This window comes from Melitaea cinxia, chromosome 13, assembly GCF_905220565.1.
Source record: "Melitaea cinxia chromosome 13, ilMelCinx1.1, whole genome shotgun sequence".
Lineage (NCBI taxonomy): Eukaryota > Metazoa > Arthropoda > Insecta > Lepidoptera > Nymphalidae > Melitaea > Melitaea cinxia.
Window position 1 is genome coordinate 16,726,144 of NC_059406.1, and position 14,881 is coordinate 16,741,024.

Consider the following 14,881-nt stretch of genomic DNA (forward strand, 5'->3'; position numbering starts at 1 on the left):
AGTCCAAGAAATCCGTATGACAGCACCTATGTGAATCGAAGTGAGTCAGTCAAATAATTTTACTGTTATTTGAAAAAACCCTTATTTATATAAAGAATTCCATAACACTGGTTATTAAATAAATGTTCTAACACGACAGACATGAAATGACGACTTAAGTGCTTTTAAAGGCATATTTGACTTTGACTTGAAAGTATATTATATTTCACAGAATCTGAAAAACAAATTACCATAATTCAGATATTGTACTCATATCATTGAAATTGGAAAAGAAATATTATTTTCAAGCCTATTATCAAGTAACCTAAAACGCTAATTATTTTCTCAAGACGAACTTCGCCCTATCGATGAGGCCCGAGTCAGAACTTGGCGTGAAGTTAGTAATATTAAAGACTTATGAGATATTAATTACTGGTACTGCTCGTTACTTTATAGTCCCGTATTATGTGATTATTTTATCAAACGTTAACAGCCTTGTAGAATCCAGAAGATTAACTGTTGAATTTCATGTTGATTCTTCCATTTACATTCTGGATTTGGGTGTAGCTTTACATTAATTTTACTCACATATTATTCATTACTGAACAGTTGTAGTGCGTTGAGATCTTACTGTAATAAATCAATGCCATCATGGTGGCAAACAAGTGCGCTATAGCCTATGGACGCTTGCAGTATATTCGGAAAATCAGTTTTGTTTTTGCCATTCCCCATGTTTATGATCACCAAGACACGCATCCTTTCCACAAGGTAACAGGATCACAACACTGATAGAAAGTAGTATTATTTAGCTATGAATAAAAAATTTCTGCTCTGTGTGTTTGCTTTATTTTATTTTGCCTACATTCATTTTTAATAAGCTGTACTCACAGCGGTATTTATGATTGTCACCTCCTATATAAAGCTAATAATATAAAGTATTATCACCAGCTGAAGATGAGATGCACTTTCAAAAGTTTCTTTTCATTCCGGATCCCAAGTTTTTTTTTAATTAATACAAAGCGCTATGACATTAGAAGTGTATAATAATAGTCAGTAATTTAGGAACTCACCAACCTTGATGTATTCATGGGACAGTTTTTCATATCTACGTTCCAACAACGAAGAATAGGCGAAATATAATAAAACAAAAAATAAAATAGAAAATTGCTCTCTCTATGCACAATTGCACACCTCTCAAGAAGTCCACAACGTCACTTCAAGGAAGATAGAGAAAATTGTATACAAGGAATGTCAATTTTGTGTTCTACAGTTCTACTTGTTTCACGCTGTAATTAAATCAAGAAATATAACAAAAAGTGTTGCTTTATTTCGCGAGGGAAAATAGAAATGAGGAAACGTCGTCAAGGTTTTTTACCGCTATTGAATATAATAATAATAATAATAAATACTCTTTATTGTACACCACAAAGATACATTACAAAAAAGTGATACATGAAAAGAAAGATGTACAAAGGCGGTCTTATCGCTAAGAGCGATTTATTCCAGACAACCTTTGGGCATAGGACATAGCGAAGAAAAAGAGAAGCGGTAGGGAAGTGTACAAACAGTTGATAAAGAATTGGCGTATGGTTAACAAGCAGTATGATATTAACAGAAGTAAATATACATATACACATACATATACACACAATATACATACACATACATATATACAAATAAATATATACATATATACTAGATAAACAAATACTACATAAAATATATCGCACCCTTAATAAAACAAAGATGTAACTCAAAAATCGCAAATTGTGGGAATTGGCGTTTGAAGTTTAGCACTTTTTCCGCATTGTGTTTGATTAAAAATTACCAATTATTTGTAATGCTCTTAATGAATTTTACTATTGATATCAGTAGTTTAAAGTACAGAGATTAATAGAATAATAGAAAAACAACTGTGTTACAGTCTATAATAGCTGTAAAATGGAGATGAAAAAAAAGTTCCGACTTAAATCTCTTTATGCCAAAAATTACTTAATAATTTAGGTAGTATTTCAAAAAAATTCTCTTTAGTATTAAAACATAACAAAAAGTTTTAAAAATAAATCACAATGTTTCGTTTTATGATTATTTAATTGTAATTATGACGTTGTATGTATTAATGCATCATTTTTTTACAAAACGAAAATTGAAATTTATCACCTTTTTTTTAAATTAAACAAATTTTTATTAATCATCTCATATTTATATATCTCTTTATGGCTACAAATATTGTTTTTTAAACAAAACAAAAACTATACACTATTATAAGAATTAGGTACAATTAGTCTCTAGTAAATATCTCCTAAAATCACAAATAATTACTAACCACAAATAATCTAATATATAAAATTCTCGTGTGGCGGTGTTTGTAGTTAAACTCCTCCGAAACGGCTAGACCGATACACACGAAATTTTGTGTGCATATCGGGTAGGTCTGAGAATCGAACAACATCTATTTTTCATACCCCTAAGTTAAAGGGGGGGGGGGATTAAGGGGTTTAATAACATATATGGCAAAACAAAGTTTGCGGGGTCAGCTAGTAAATAGTATAAAAATCAGCAGTCTCTTATTTCTTATACTGTCTATCATCTTGTTTTTGCTCATTGTTTGAGTTATCATATGATACCTACATATAGATCACACTGACCTGTTTTTGGTTGGTGAAACCCTAAGTTAAATACCGTCGGAATCAATATTTTCTGCACATTTGAATCGTCTCGCCATAAGACTCGACGAATTCCAACCACCAGAGCAGGTTGGGTTTCGAAATGGCTACAACACCGTAGACCACATCCATACTGTTCGACAGATTATTCAAAAGACAGAGACATATAATCAGCCGCTGTGTATGGAATTTGTGGACTGCGAGAAAGCCTTCAACTGTGTCGAGACCTGGGCTGTCCTGGACTCTCTGCAGAGATGTCATATCGACTGGCGATACATCGTGGTACTAAGATGTATGTACGACGCGGCGACGATGACCGTTCATGTCCAGGACCAGAGAACAATACCTATTTCCCTGCGGCCTGGGGTAAGACAGCAAGATGTAATATCACCGAAACTGTCTACCACTGCGCTGGAGGATATCTTTAAGACCTTGAACAAGGCATCAATGTCAACGGTGAATACATCTCTCACCTTCGTTTCGCCGACGATATCGTCATCTTTGCGGACACGTTAGATGAGTTAGGCCAAATGCTAGCCGGTCTAAACGAGTCCTCCCGACGTGTCGTTCTCTGTATGAACTTGGACAAAACGAAAGTTATGTCTAACAACCAAGTCATACCGAGACAGGTATCGGTCGATGGTACCCTTCTCTAAGTTGTTCAGGATTATATTTACTTAGGCCATACTATCCAACTAGGCCGCAACAACTTTGAGAAGGAGGCCGATAGGAGGATTCGGTGGGGCTGGGCGGCATTTGGCAGGCTTCGTCGAGTCTTCACTTCGAAGATTCCGCAATGCTTGAAGACAAAAGTCTTCGAGCAATACGTCCTGCCTGTGTTAACATACCGAGCCGAGACATGGACACTGACGAAGGGACTGGTCCACAAATATAAAGTCCCTCAACGTGCAATGGAACTGGCCATGCTTGGGGTTTCCCTCAAAGATAGGATTAGAAACGAGACTACCGCGAGAGAACGAAAGTAACCGATATAGCCCACAGAATTAGCAAGTTGAAGTGGCAGTGGGCTGGTCATCTGTGGCGCAGGACCGGTGGCTGTTGGAGTAGACGCGTCCTGGAGTAGAGATCGCGTCTTGGCAAACACAGTGTGTGACGTCCTCTGGCCCGTTGGACCGACGATCTACCTAAGATTGCCGGTGTAAGCTGGATGAGGATTGCGGAAAACCGGGATGTCTAGCGCGAACTTGGGGAGGCCTATGTCCAGCAGTGCATTGCAATAGGCTGAACTGACTGACAAATATTTGGTTTATTATTGCAGTCAGAGTCAGAAGAACTTTGATTTTCAAACATAAAATTTCTTCTGTTGACAGGCTTATTTAAACAACGTATTAAAATCTACAGTGCATCGTCGTCACTCAGGTCGACGTCACTTAGATCTGTGTATTATACTGGAGAAATATTGTAACTGGCCACACTATTGTAATTTCGTCGCTCTCTCAGCTGAATTTGCTCATATTTTGCTCAGTATTTTGTGGTGAATTGGTGTAAGACGTCTTTTCTTCACAATCCGTTGTAACGTTGTGGGGCGGGGTTTTGGGTAGGCATTGAACTATTGGAGCTTGAAAAACTGGATGAAGATGAGCTAGAAGAGCTTGACGATGATGAGCTAGATGAATCGGAACTAGATGAAGATGATCTTGAAGACGAACTAGAGGACTGTAGATGGCTAGTATTATTTAGGTGTCATTTTTCTCGTCAACTCATAAGTGACAGTAAAATATTGAGTCGGTGTCATCATTTTCGTCAGCTCTGCAGTTACATTTTTGGGCTCTAGAGATATATGTATTTTGTTGATTTTCCTCTTCAACCTGCATAACTTCTTTAGTCTAAAATAACAATAATTCATAACACTGTAGTATATTTTAAGGATGAATAATAATCATAATTATTTAACGTCAAAATAGCAGCATTGTTGAATGACAATGATCTATTCAGTCGTTTTGCCATAAAAGAGTAACAATCATCCATCCATACGTCATCCTCATAAACTTTCACATTTATTACAGTAATCAGATGAAAAAAAATTTATAACTTATTACACTATTATTATATTACTTAAAAAGCCGACCGGTGGCGGGATAACCATCCAATTGCTGGCTTTGAAATACACAGGCCGAAGACGGGCAGCAGCGTCTTCGGAGCGACAAAGCCAGCCCTGCGGTCACCAACCCGCCTGCCCAGCGTGGTGACTATGGGCAAAACACATAAGTTCACGCTATTTTTGGCGAAAGCTTGTGGAGGCCTATGTCCAGCAGTGGACTCTATAGGTTGTAATGATACACTATTATGTTTATCTTATAACTTTTACGCTCGATACGCTGTAACTCTTCATTGTGGTGTTCAGTTTCTGAATGTGGTATTAAACTTTAAAAAAATTGTGAGCTCTAAGACCATTTTCAAAACCTATACAAATAAGCACAACAGTTACAAGTTATTCTTAACTTTTACACGAAAAGGGAATTAATGTTGAAAGTTTTTACTTATCTTTCGTCATTCTAAATAATAAAAAGAAGTAAACAAAAGTGACTTTTATAAATAGCCTTATTTATTACAATAAAGTGATACTTAACCAATTACTCCAACAACTAAGGCATATATTTCAATATAAAACTGAAGTGTTAGGCGTTAACTTTGTAAAATTTGTCAATTTTTAAAACAAAACCGAAGTAAATCCAAATGTTACACATCATTATCAAATGCGTTTTCTGAGAGAATGAAGTATAACAAAAATCATCTTTTTATTTTAAATCCCTTTTAATCCAATATCGAATTATTTGATGTTACTCAAAACGGCAGCACTTCAATCTCCGCTCACTGCCGGTGCATCTCTGAATCACGCCACTTTATAAGAACTGACTTGTCAGTTCCAGTTGATAGAAAAGAGAGCAACAGTCGCGTATCTCTCTGTATCTTATAGTTAAAACGCCGGAGTCGAAGTCTAACTATTCTTTACGCGACGAAGACGGGTTTTATTGTAAAATCTCCAAATCCACAAATTTTGAGTTACATCTTTGTTTTATTAAAGGTGCGATATATTTATGGAGCTGATAATGATATTTATGAGGTATTAATATAATACTATACTAATCATTATCTTAATTCCACGTCTAAGCATTTCCACTCGAGATGGATATTTGTATTTGTAGAAATATTTATTTCCGGTATGGATGTTTGTATTTGTGGGTTATCGTGCCTCATAGAGCACGTTAAACTATCGATCCCGGTTGTTAACATATACTCTGATAGCGGTCGTTACTCATAGTGGGGAATATATCCATCAACCCGCACTGGAGCAGCGTGGTAGATTAAGCTCCGATTCTTTATTTACGTGGAGGAAGAGGCCTGTGCCCAGCAGTGGGATGTTACAGCCCAAATCGTGATCGTGATTTTTTATTTTTATTTATTTTATTTATTTAAGTTGACAAACAGCATTCACAATAAAGTTTTACATAAAAAACACTTACTGACTTACAATATAAAGATTATTAATTGTGACACCAACACAGTCAATTCCAGATTACAATTTTTATAATGGAAAAATGTAGACTTCAAGGAAACGGCAGGTATCTATTATTATATACTAGCCATACACGTGAGAATAATTTTCACCAGATAAGTATAATAATTATCACTTTACAAAATTACAAAAAAGTATTGATACGTGAGCTGATTTGACATTGAACTAAAAATTTACCGACCGTCAATTTTGTTGACCTTGTTTCAAAATTAAAGCCGTCATATATATAATTTTAATAATTAATTATTTTACAAAAACAAAAGCAATAATAAATTAAGTTGTTGATGCCGGTAGAAAAAGAAATTATCGACAAAATGATATATAATTTATGTGGAGTAAATTGTGAGATTTTTTCTAAAAAGGGAGGCAAACATCTTAACCTTGACCTATTAATATTAACGGGTCGCAACCTGCCTTGTTCCTGCCTTGTTTAAAAATAATACCTGCTATCGATTTTTTACTACCAATAAATGTATATTATTTTACCTAATAGAACCAGTTTCGCTTTAAAAGTATTAAGTGGGTCACGAAGGGACAGTGAAAATTACCGGGCCATGGCAGAATAATGTTTGGGAAACACTGGTCTATGTTATTTAAGCACTATTGAAAGCCATATATGATATATAATGTATTATATTAGATATGATGAACCAAACACTAGTGATTACTATTATCACTCAGCTAGAAATACATACTAAACTAACAATTTCTACATTTTTTTCATCTCTTAAACATTAACTGTGTGGTGTACATTAAACAGCCTAAGTACAAATAGGGTGCATTTTGGTTGGATGGATACCCTAGCCCTATTTGCGTTTTAGGATTGGGGTGATTATACTGATTAAATATAGTAACTAAGAACAACAATATTATTTGGTATATCATCCTACTAATTTAATTTTAATTTCTATTTATATTTAATACTAGCGACCCGCCCCGGCTTCGCACGGGTGCAATGCTGATACTAAATAAACTACAGAATGTCTTTTTTTATAGTATGAAGCTAGCTTATAGCGTGGTTATTAACATAATAATAACATTCAAATATGCGTCGTTAGATTACACGTTGTTATAGAATGCATTGAAGAAATAAAGGTTCACTGCTCGTTCCCCGTAAGTGATAGCGTGATAATTTGTAGCTTATGTGTTGACCCGACTTCTTAATAATATTCGTGCCAAATTGGAAGTAAATCCATGCAGTAGTTGCTATATTTTTGGCTTCGGTATCGATTTCACATCACACTTTTTGGCGTTTGGACTTTCCTACCATTTTATTATATGTATAGATAATTAATTAAAAAATAAATTTCTTTGTATATTTATGAACCCTGGTCACCATATACAATGTTTCATCAAAATAAATATATATTTTTTTATGTTTAGTTTTTACAACTATGTGGGCAAACAAGTTCACGACTCACCTGATCATAAGCGATTATTACCGTAGCTTAGGCGTCCGCTACACTAAAAGCATCGCAAGCGCGTTGCCGACCCTACTCCCAACAGTTTAGCTTTGGTCACCTTAATCACCACAGGAACACAACAATGCTTGAAAGCATTATTATTTAGCTACAATCTTCTGCAAGGTTGAGGTACTTTTCCAGTCAGGCAGCTCCAAATTTTGAGCAGGATATTTCCTGCTGTGCCCACCTCAGTTCGTTCATTTTTTGAGAAGACTTATATTTTTGTTGGTTTAATAATTTTCAATTAAAATATGAAAATACACAAAAGAAAAACATGAAAGGTATTGAATGACACTTATATAATTTGACTAGCTCTTTGCAGTGTGTAGTGACCCTGTTTTCAGCTCCGGGGATTGTAGGTTCCATTTCCGCTTCGTAGTCTGGGTATATGTATTGAACGAAAAAAAAATGTATTTATATCAGACAGCGGTTACCTATAGATACAATAGCAAGTGTTAAGTTTGCCTTTGGAACAGACGACCGTGTGTGAATGTTGAAGTTACAAAAAAAAAATGCAATATAACTTTACTACTTTCTGCATCGGTATTATTCTAAAATTAATTATTATTATTAATTTTTACAGTACAATGATCGTGTAAATGATTCTAAAATGCTTTGGAAACCTATTTAAATTTAAAAAAAAAATCTTTATTTCATTTGCAAGTACATCCTTCTTTTTTGAAGTCGACTAAACACCGAGCAAATTTAAATTAAATAAAACAAACTTTGAAAATTAAAAATTAAAACTTTTACAAACGATTGCTTTAAATCACTTCACCAAAAAAAAAATGAAAATAAAAATCAAGTCTTAATCGTAAAACTTTGCTTTGATTTCCCTCGACCCCGTTGAAAAGGTTGGAAAATCGGGACGTGCCTCAGAAACAGGGACACACTCCTTCCGCGCTCACGGACTGACATAGTTTCACTTATTAATTTCCTTGCTCCGCTATCATTTCTATTGGTCTGACTCGAATAACCTCCAGTTTAATATTACACTATTTTATAGTACCTGCTTCTTGTGGCCTCTCCCGTTTATATTCTACATCAGACGTACATTGCCACAAAATATTAAACTTGCCAGACGATTAATAATGTACACGTCACATTGCTGTTAGTCTAGCCAAAATAGTGGAACATTTTAGGCTTCATTTCTCGCCATGTTTACTTTATAAACCATTTAAATGTTTTGTAGTTTTTTCATAAAACGCATTGATGTTCCTTGTATTATTATAATGCTGGATCTGAAAGATGTTTTAAACTCCAAAAATGAAACAAATTTTGAGATATTTTTAAGTTTACTGTGCTTCGCTTCGCTTCAGCCTATCGCAGTCCACTGCTAGATATAGGTTCCCCAAATGTGTCCCAAACATCTTGGTTCTCCGCAGTCCTCATCCAGCGCCCACTGGCAATCTTACGTAGATTGTCGGTTCAGCAGCCCGAGGGACGTTCACTGCGTTTACTAACACGCGATCTCATCTCCAGGACACATTAGGTTACAGTGTGTCGAACTGGAAATAGTCTTTAAAGCTGAATTTTCTAAATTATAATTTATATACCCTTAGCAAGTACTAACAAAGGATTAAAATGACCAAGTTCTCTTTTCATATTCGCAACGGCTAAGATTCAACGGTGCGGATGAACTAGCGCATTGAAATTGAAGAGGATAGCTTGCGCCAATACGAGTTTTTGGAGCGAAAGTTCAAGGCTTCGAAATTGTTGACTATCAAGTTAGTAAAATTTGTGTTAGTAAAATATTCAACTTCCGATAGGTGAAGCCATTTGAGCAGTAATATATACCTCCACCCTTTCTAAGAGAGAATTTAAGATATTTAACCTTGTGTGCAATAAACACCTTCTAATGATTATTGATTTTCATATGGAATATATCCGCCAACGTGCAAACAAGTCAGCCAATGACACATTCAAGAACTGTTTCACTTCGGTTCAGTTTTTTGAAGGTTGCCGGTTGTTGAAGCATTAAAATCAATTTGAAAACTTATGTTCAGATTTTCCCGGAGTTAAACTGTAAGCTTTTTCTTTAATTTATTTTCATTTTACCGTTGAATTTAATTACCTTGCTAAAACCTTTTAGTATGAGATTTTAGTGCGAAAGTCCGCTGTTTATAAAGAGCTTGATTCTCCAAAATAGGATTTCTAGAATAGTTTTTACTTACATTTTATTATTGTATAAAAATACTCTTTTGACTAAAATATTCAAGAAGATAATTGTGTTTGCTCGCAAACGAAAAAACCGACTTCAATTACATCGACAAGTAATACAACGTACGTACATACGAAAAAAATTAACAAACGCTCTAGTTGTCACTACGATTTTCAAGGTTTTCCCTCGATTTCTCTGGGATTCCATCATCAGATCCTGATTTTCTTATCATGGTACATGGGATATCTCCTTTCCACCAAAAAAAGAAATATCAAAATCGGTTCATAAACGACGAAATATATATATATATATATATATATATATATATATATTTAAGTTAAATAAACATATTAACGTATTTATTTTAAGAATTTAACTGTTTCGAATCGTCAAGAAAAATAGCTAATTAGAGGCCCGTTGTACCATACAATCTGTGTAACCATCTTAAGACTATGTTTTTAGCCGACTTCAAAAAAATTAGAATTATCTCTATTTTACTGTTTTTTTTTTCTATATAATATTACTCCATATTCTTTTCTGGATGTACCTATTTTGAGATTCTTTTTCTAATCAAAAACTGGTTCTTTTTGTGTGGTCTCATTTAAATTCAATCCCGATCTGACGGGTACTTTTTGAGTTGCCCCTATTGCGTATTTAACTATGTCTTCGACTACCTACGTTGTATAACTTGTTAATCGAAGTCGGTTTTTATTTCCCTTTTAAAAAAAAAAATAAATTTATATGTGTATTATTTATTTGTGGTTAGATAAATAATTAAATTGATTAATTCGAATATCTTGAAAGTAACGGAATACATTTCTTTCCACACATACGATACGAAAACGTACAATATAAGACGATATTACATTAAATCGAGGAATAGTTCAAACTAAATGATCCCTTTCGAAAGTTCGAACAAATTCTTTCTCGGCAGATGCCTTCGCAACTTGATTAAAATTCCTTCGTACAAAATTTGTAGATTCTAGACCAGTAGGCCTGAACAATGTGCTCATTTCAATCGATCGAGTGTTTTTAACCGAAACGTAGGAGGAAATTCTTAGTTTATCTGAATATTTCATCCACTTATCATTTTTCATTGCAAGGCTGGCAGTAAGTATTTTAAGTGGTTTGTATTTGACATTTATTTAATTAGAAATAATACATACTGCTATATATACAAATGGCGTTGGCGCAACGGTCACAGCCATGGATTTTACTTGTTGCACTGGCGGTTGCGGGTTCGATCCCCGCACATGACACACATTTGTATTGGCCATACAGGTGTTTACCGTGGTCTGGGTGTTTGTGCAGTCCTTGTGGGTCTCCCCACCGTTCCTCGGAGAGCACGTTAAGCCGTCAGTCTCAGTTGTTATCATGTACACCTGATAGTGATCGTTACTCATAGTAGGGAATATATCCGCCAACCCGCATTGGAGCAGCGTGGTGGACTAAGCTCTGATCCTTCTCCTCCATGGGGAAAGAGGCCTATGCCCAGTAGTGGGATATTACAGGCTGAAGCGATATATACATATTATGTAAGTACCAACTAGTGCAGGTACTACGAAATATTATTGTATTAAATTATTGTTTAATGAGGGTAGGTTAGTTTCGCATTACATGTTCACTAGCAACAAGTTTTTTATTTGGCTCCTATATTTTTTAATATTTATAAATACTTAAATATTTATCATATTCTCAAAATATACTTGAGTGCATAAATTTGTATATTCTGGTTTTATGATTAGACTATTGAGAGTAAGGTCTCGAATTGATCCATGAATTTTTTTTTGGTGACTTTTTATGAAGAATATTCACTAATTAATAATTATAATTTAAGAGTATTTTGCTTGGTTGTGTTGAAACGTATATAATATGTTAAATTTAATTATTCTAAATATAGTTAAAAAAGCTATCACCAATTTGGAAATGTAAATTCTAGAGAGAATCGGCAAGAAATTAAACAAAGAAAAAATTAAAAGAAATTAATATATAATAATATATAAACCTAAACATAACAAAAAAGTCATATATTTTGTGCTTGCTATGTTTTAAAAGTAAAGGTCAAATTTTGCATGAAATTTTATAAACTCAAACTTCTTAATAATTTATATAATCTAGCACAGAGTAATGTGTATTAGTTGTTAACAATTTTATTCGTTTTAAAAGTTGCATTGGCAGGGGGCAGGTCATCTGACGTAATGGTCGTTGGAGTGAAGACCGCGTGTTGGAAAATGTAGTGTGGGTCGTCCTCCGGTCCGCTGGATCGATGATCTACGTAAGATTGCTGGTGTAGGCTCGATGGGGATTGCGGAAAATCGGGATGTCTGACCCGAATTTGGGACCATGTACAGCAGTGGACTGCAATCGGCTGAACTGATTAAATTTCATTAAATATTCGCCCCTCTAGAAACATACAAATCCTTGAAAAGCCCAATAATTTGCAAAAAAAAAACATTGATAAAGAAATTCTTCAATACACCCATCTTTACCGCGTAATACCTCGCTAACTGAATTAACCAAGACGCCAGTCTAATGAACTTTTACAGTTCCAATATACCTAGACCTCCTCTTTCGCATAACATTCAAACTTAATACGAAAATGTTTTCGCCTGCGAGAAACGTGGTGGATCAAGTAACGACGGTTTCCCGGTGTAAACAGGGGTCTCTCATTTACCTCTAATACCTCCCCATCAGGCCTTTTTGATGTGCTAAAGAGGTAAATCACGTACTTTTGATGCGAGACTGGAAATTAACGGCCACTTCTCGACTTGGGCTATTTTGTTGATAAACCTATATATATATAATTCTATTAATTTTATGACTCTATTCAATTCTGTATTTATTTTGTTTTCTTTTATACTCGTATTAGAAATATTTCACTGTACAATTAAGTTAATAATTATTTTGGTAGTGACGGATCTCTACTAATATATAATATTATAAAATATAATATTATAAAATATAATATTATAAATGTGAATATAAGTTTGTTACGCTTCCACGCGATAATTACTTTACCGATCATCATGATCATATTCTTGGAGGTATCAGAAGTAATATAGGATACTTTTTATTAGAAAAAAAAAAAACATTTCAAGCGAAGCCGTGGGTAAAAGCTAGTAATTTTAGCAGCAAAATTTAGTTCCTAAATGATGGATTCAACTTTCGTAAAGCGGTGTCGTTATGTAATTCCAGATTTATAGATTTTATTACGATTGCACATCTGATGATGTGTTTTATAGTAAAATATGTGTTGTACTCGTATCAACGTGTATAGTTATCGACACGAACCTCGAGCGCTGACCTTGAAGTTTATTTCAATATTTTATGACTATAATCTTCAAAATCACGAGTCAGCCTGTAACATCCCACTGCTGGGCATTGGCCTTTTTTTCCATGTAGGAGAAGGATCGGAGCTTATTCCATCAAACTACGCTACTGCGGGTTGGCGGTTCTGTTCCCTAATAGAGATAGTAGTAACGATAGCTATCAAGTATATACTTACATTTTTTCGTTATTAAAAATATTTTCTATTAGCGACTCCTGAATAATACACAAAGTAAATCCGACTCTGTCGCCGAGCGCTAAATACACACGTATAGTAAATTTATCAAACTTTATTTAGTATAATAAATTATTGAAAAGATTCTGTAACGTAAATTTTTCATTCAACTAATTTTTCGCTCTCTTTAGCGCCATAGGCGGTTCAGGTTTGAATTTTTATCACCGCAGCGCTCAAACCAACGATCAAGGGGAATAATTCCGCTAGCAAGAATAACGATAATTATCAAGACTTGAAGACATGATAATTTATCGTTATTATTCGAAGATAAGATGAGAAATGGAAATATCCCCAAAAACTGGTTTAAAAAATGGTGAATTATATCCATAGCATTGTTGATTTCATTTTCTTTTACGTATTAAACGTAGTACAATAACATTGTCACTTCATTCTGAAACGGTATTAGCGTGAAATTGGCGCTTTCTGTTCTATGAAATATGACATAGGGATAGAGTCCTTCTTCGGATATTGAATCAAAATGCATCTGATGGTAAAGATACTCTGATTCTAACTTATTTATTTATGGTGTGATCCTGATAGATTCTTTTTGTAATGTGTCCCATAACAATAGACATGAAAATGATTCGCTTAAGTTAGCTTAGTGAGAAACTCAAGAACGGACCAAGTCGCATTTGATTTTTAACCGACTTCCAAAAAAGGAGGAGGTTCTCAATTCGACTGTTTTTTTTTTTAATGTTTGTTACATCAGAACTTTTGACCGGGAGGACCGACTTCGACAAATTTTTTGTAATCGAAAGTTGGTATGTATCAATTGGTCCCATTTAAATTTATTTGAGATGTAACAACTACTTTTCGAGTTATATCTAATAATGCGTTTTTACTTGACGCTTTTTTCGTCGACCTATGTTGTATTCTACTGGATGTACCGATTTTGATAATTGCTTTTTTTGTTAGAAAGGGGATATCTCTAATTTGGTACCATGATAAGGAAACTAGGATCTGATGATGGGATTCTAGAGAAATCGAGGGAAACTCTCGAAAATCCGCAATAACTTTTTACTGCGTGTACCGATTTTGATAATTTTTAATTTAATCGAAAGTTTATGTTTATCATGTGGCCACATATAAATTTTATCGAGATCTGATAACTACTTTTTAAGTAATCTTTGATGACGCGTAGTTACTTGACTATTTTTTCGACGATCTACGTTGTATTACTCGTCGATGTAATTGAAGTCGTTTTTTTTTTCGTTTGTTAGCAAACACAATTATTAGTTTTTAAACTCCTTAGGCACTTTTCAAGGGATTAAAATAAAAAAGTTGCTGAAAATTTAAAAAATGTATAAAGCTTAACCACCAATTCACACATTTAAAAGTTCATAAAATAGAATAACATCTGCCTTGTCAGTTAAAAAAAAGTTTTTTTTTTGTTCAGTATATATTAAAAAAAAAAAACATAAATTGTTTTCTTAGTAAACACAACATATTCTTCTGTTGCACAGTTGACTAACGAACTTGTGTCCCCTGTAGCGACGTAAGAAACTCGTTCCA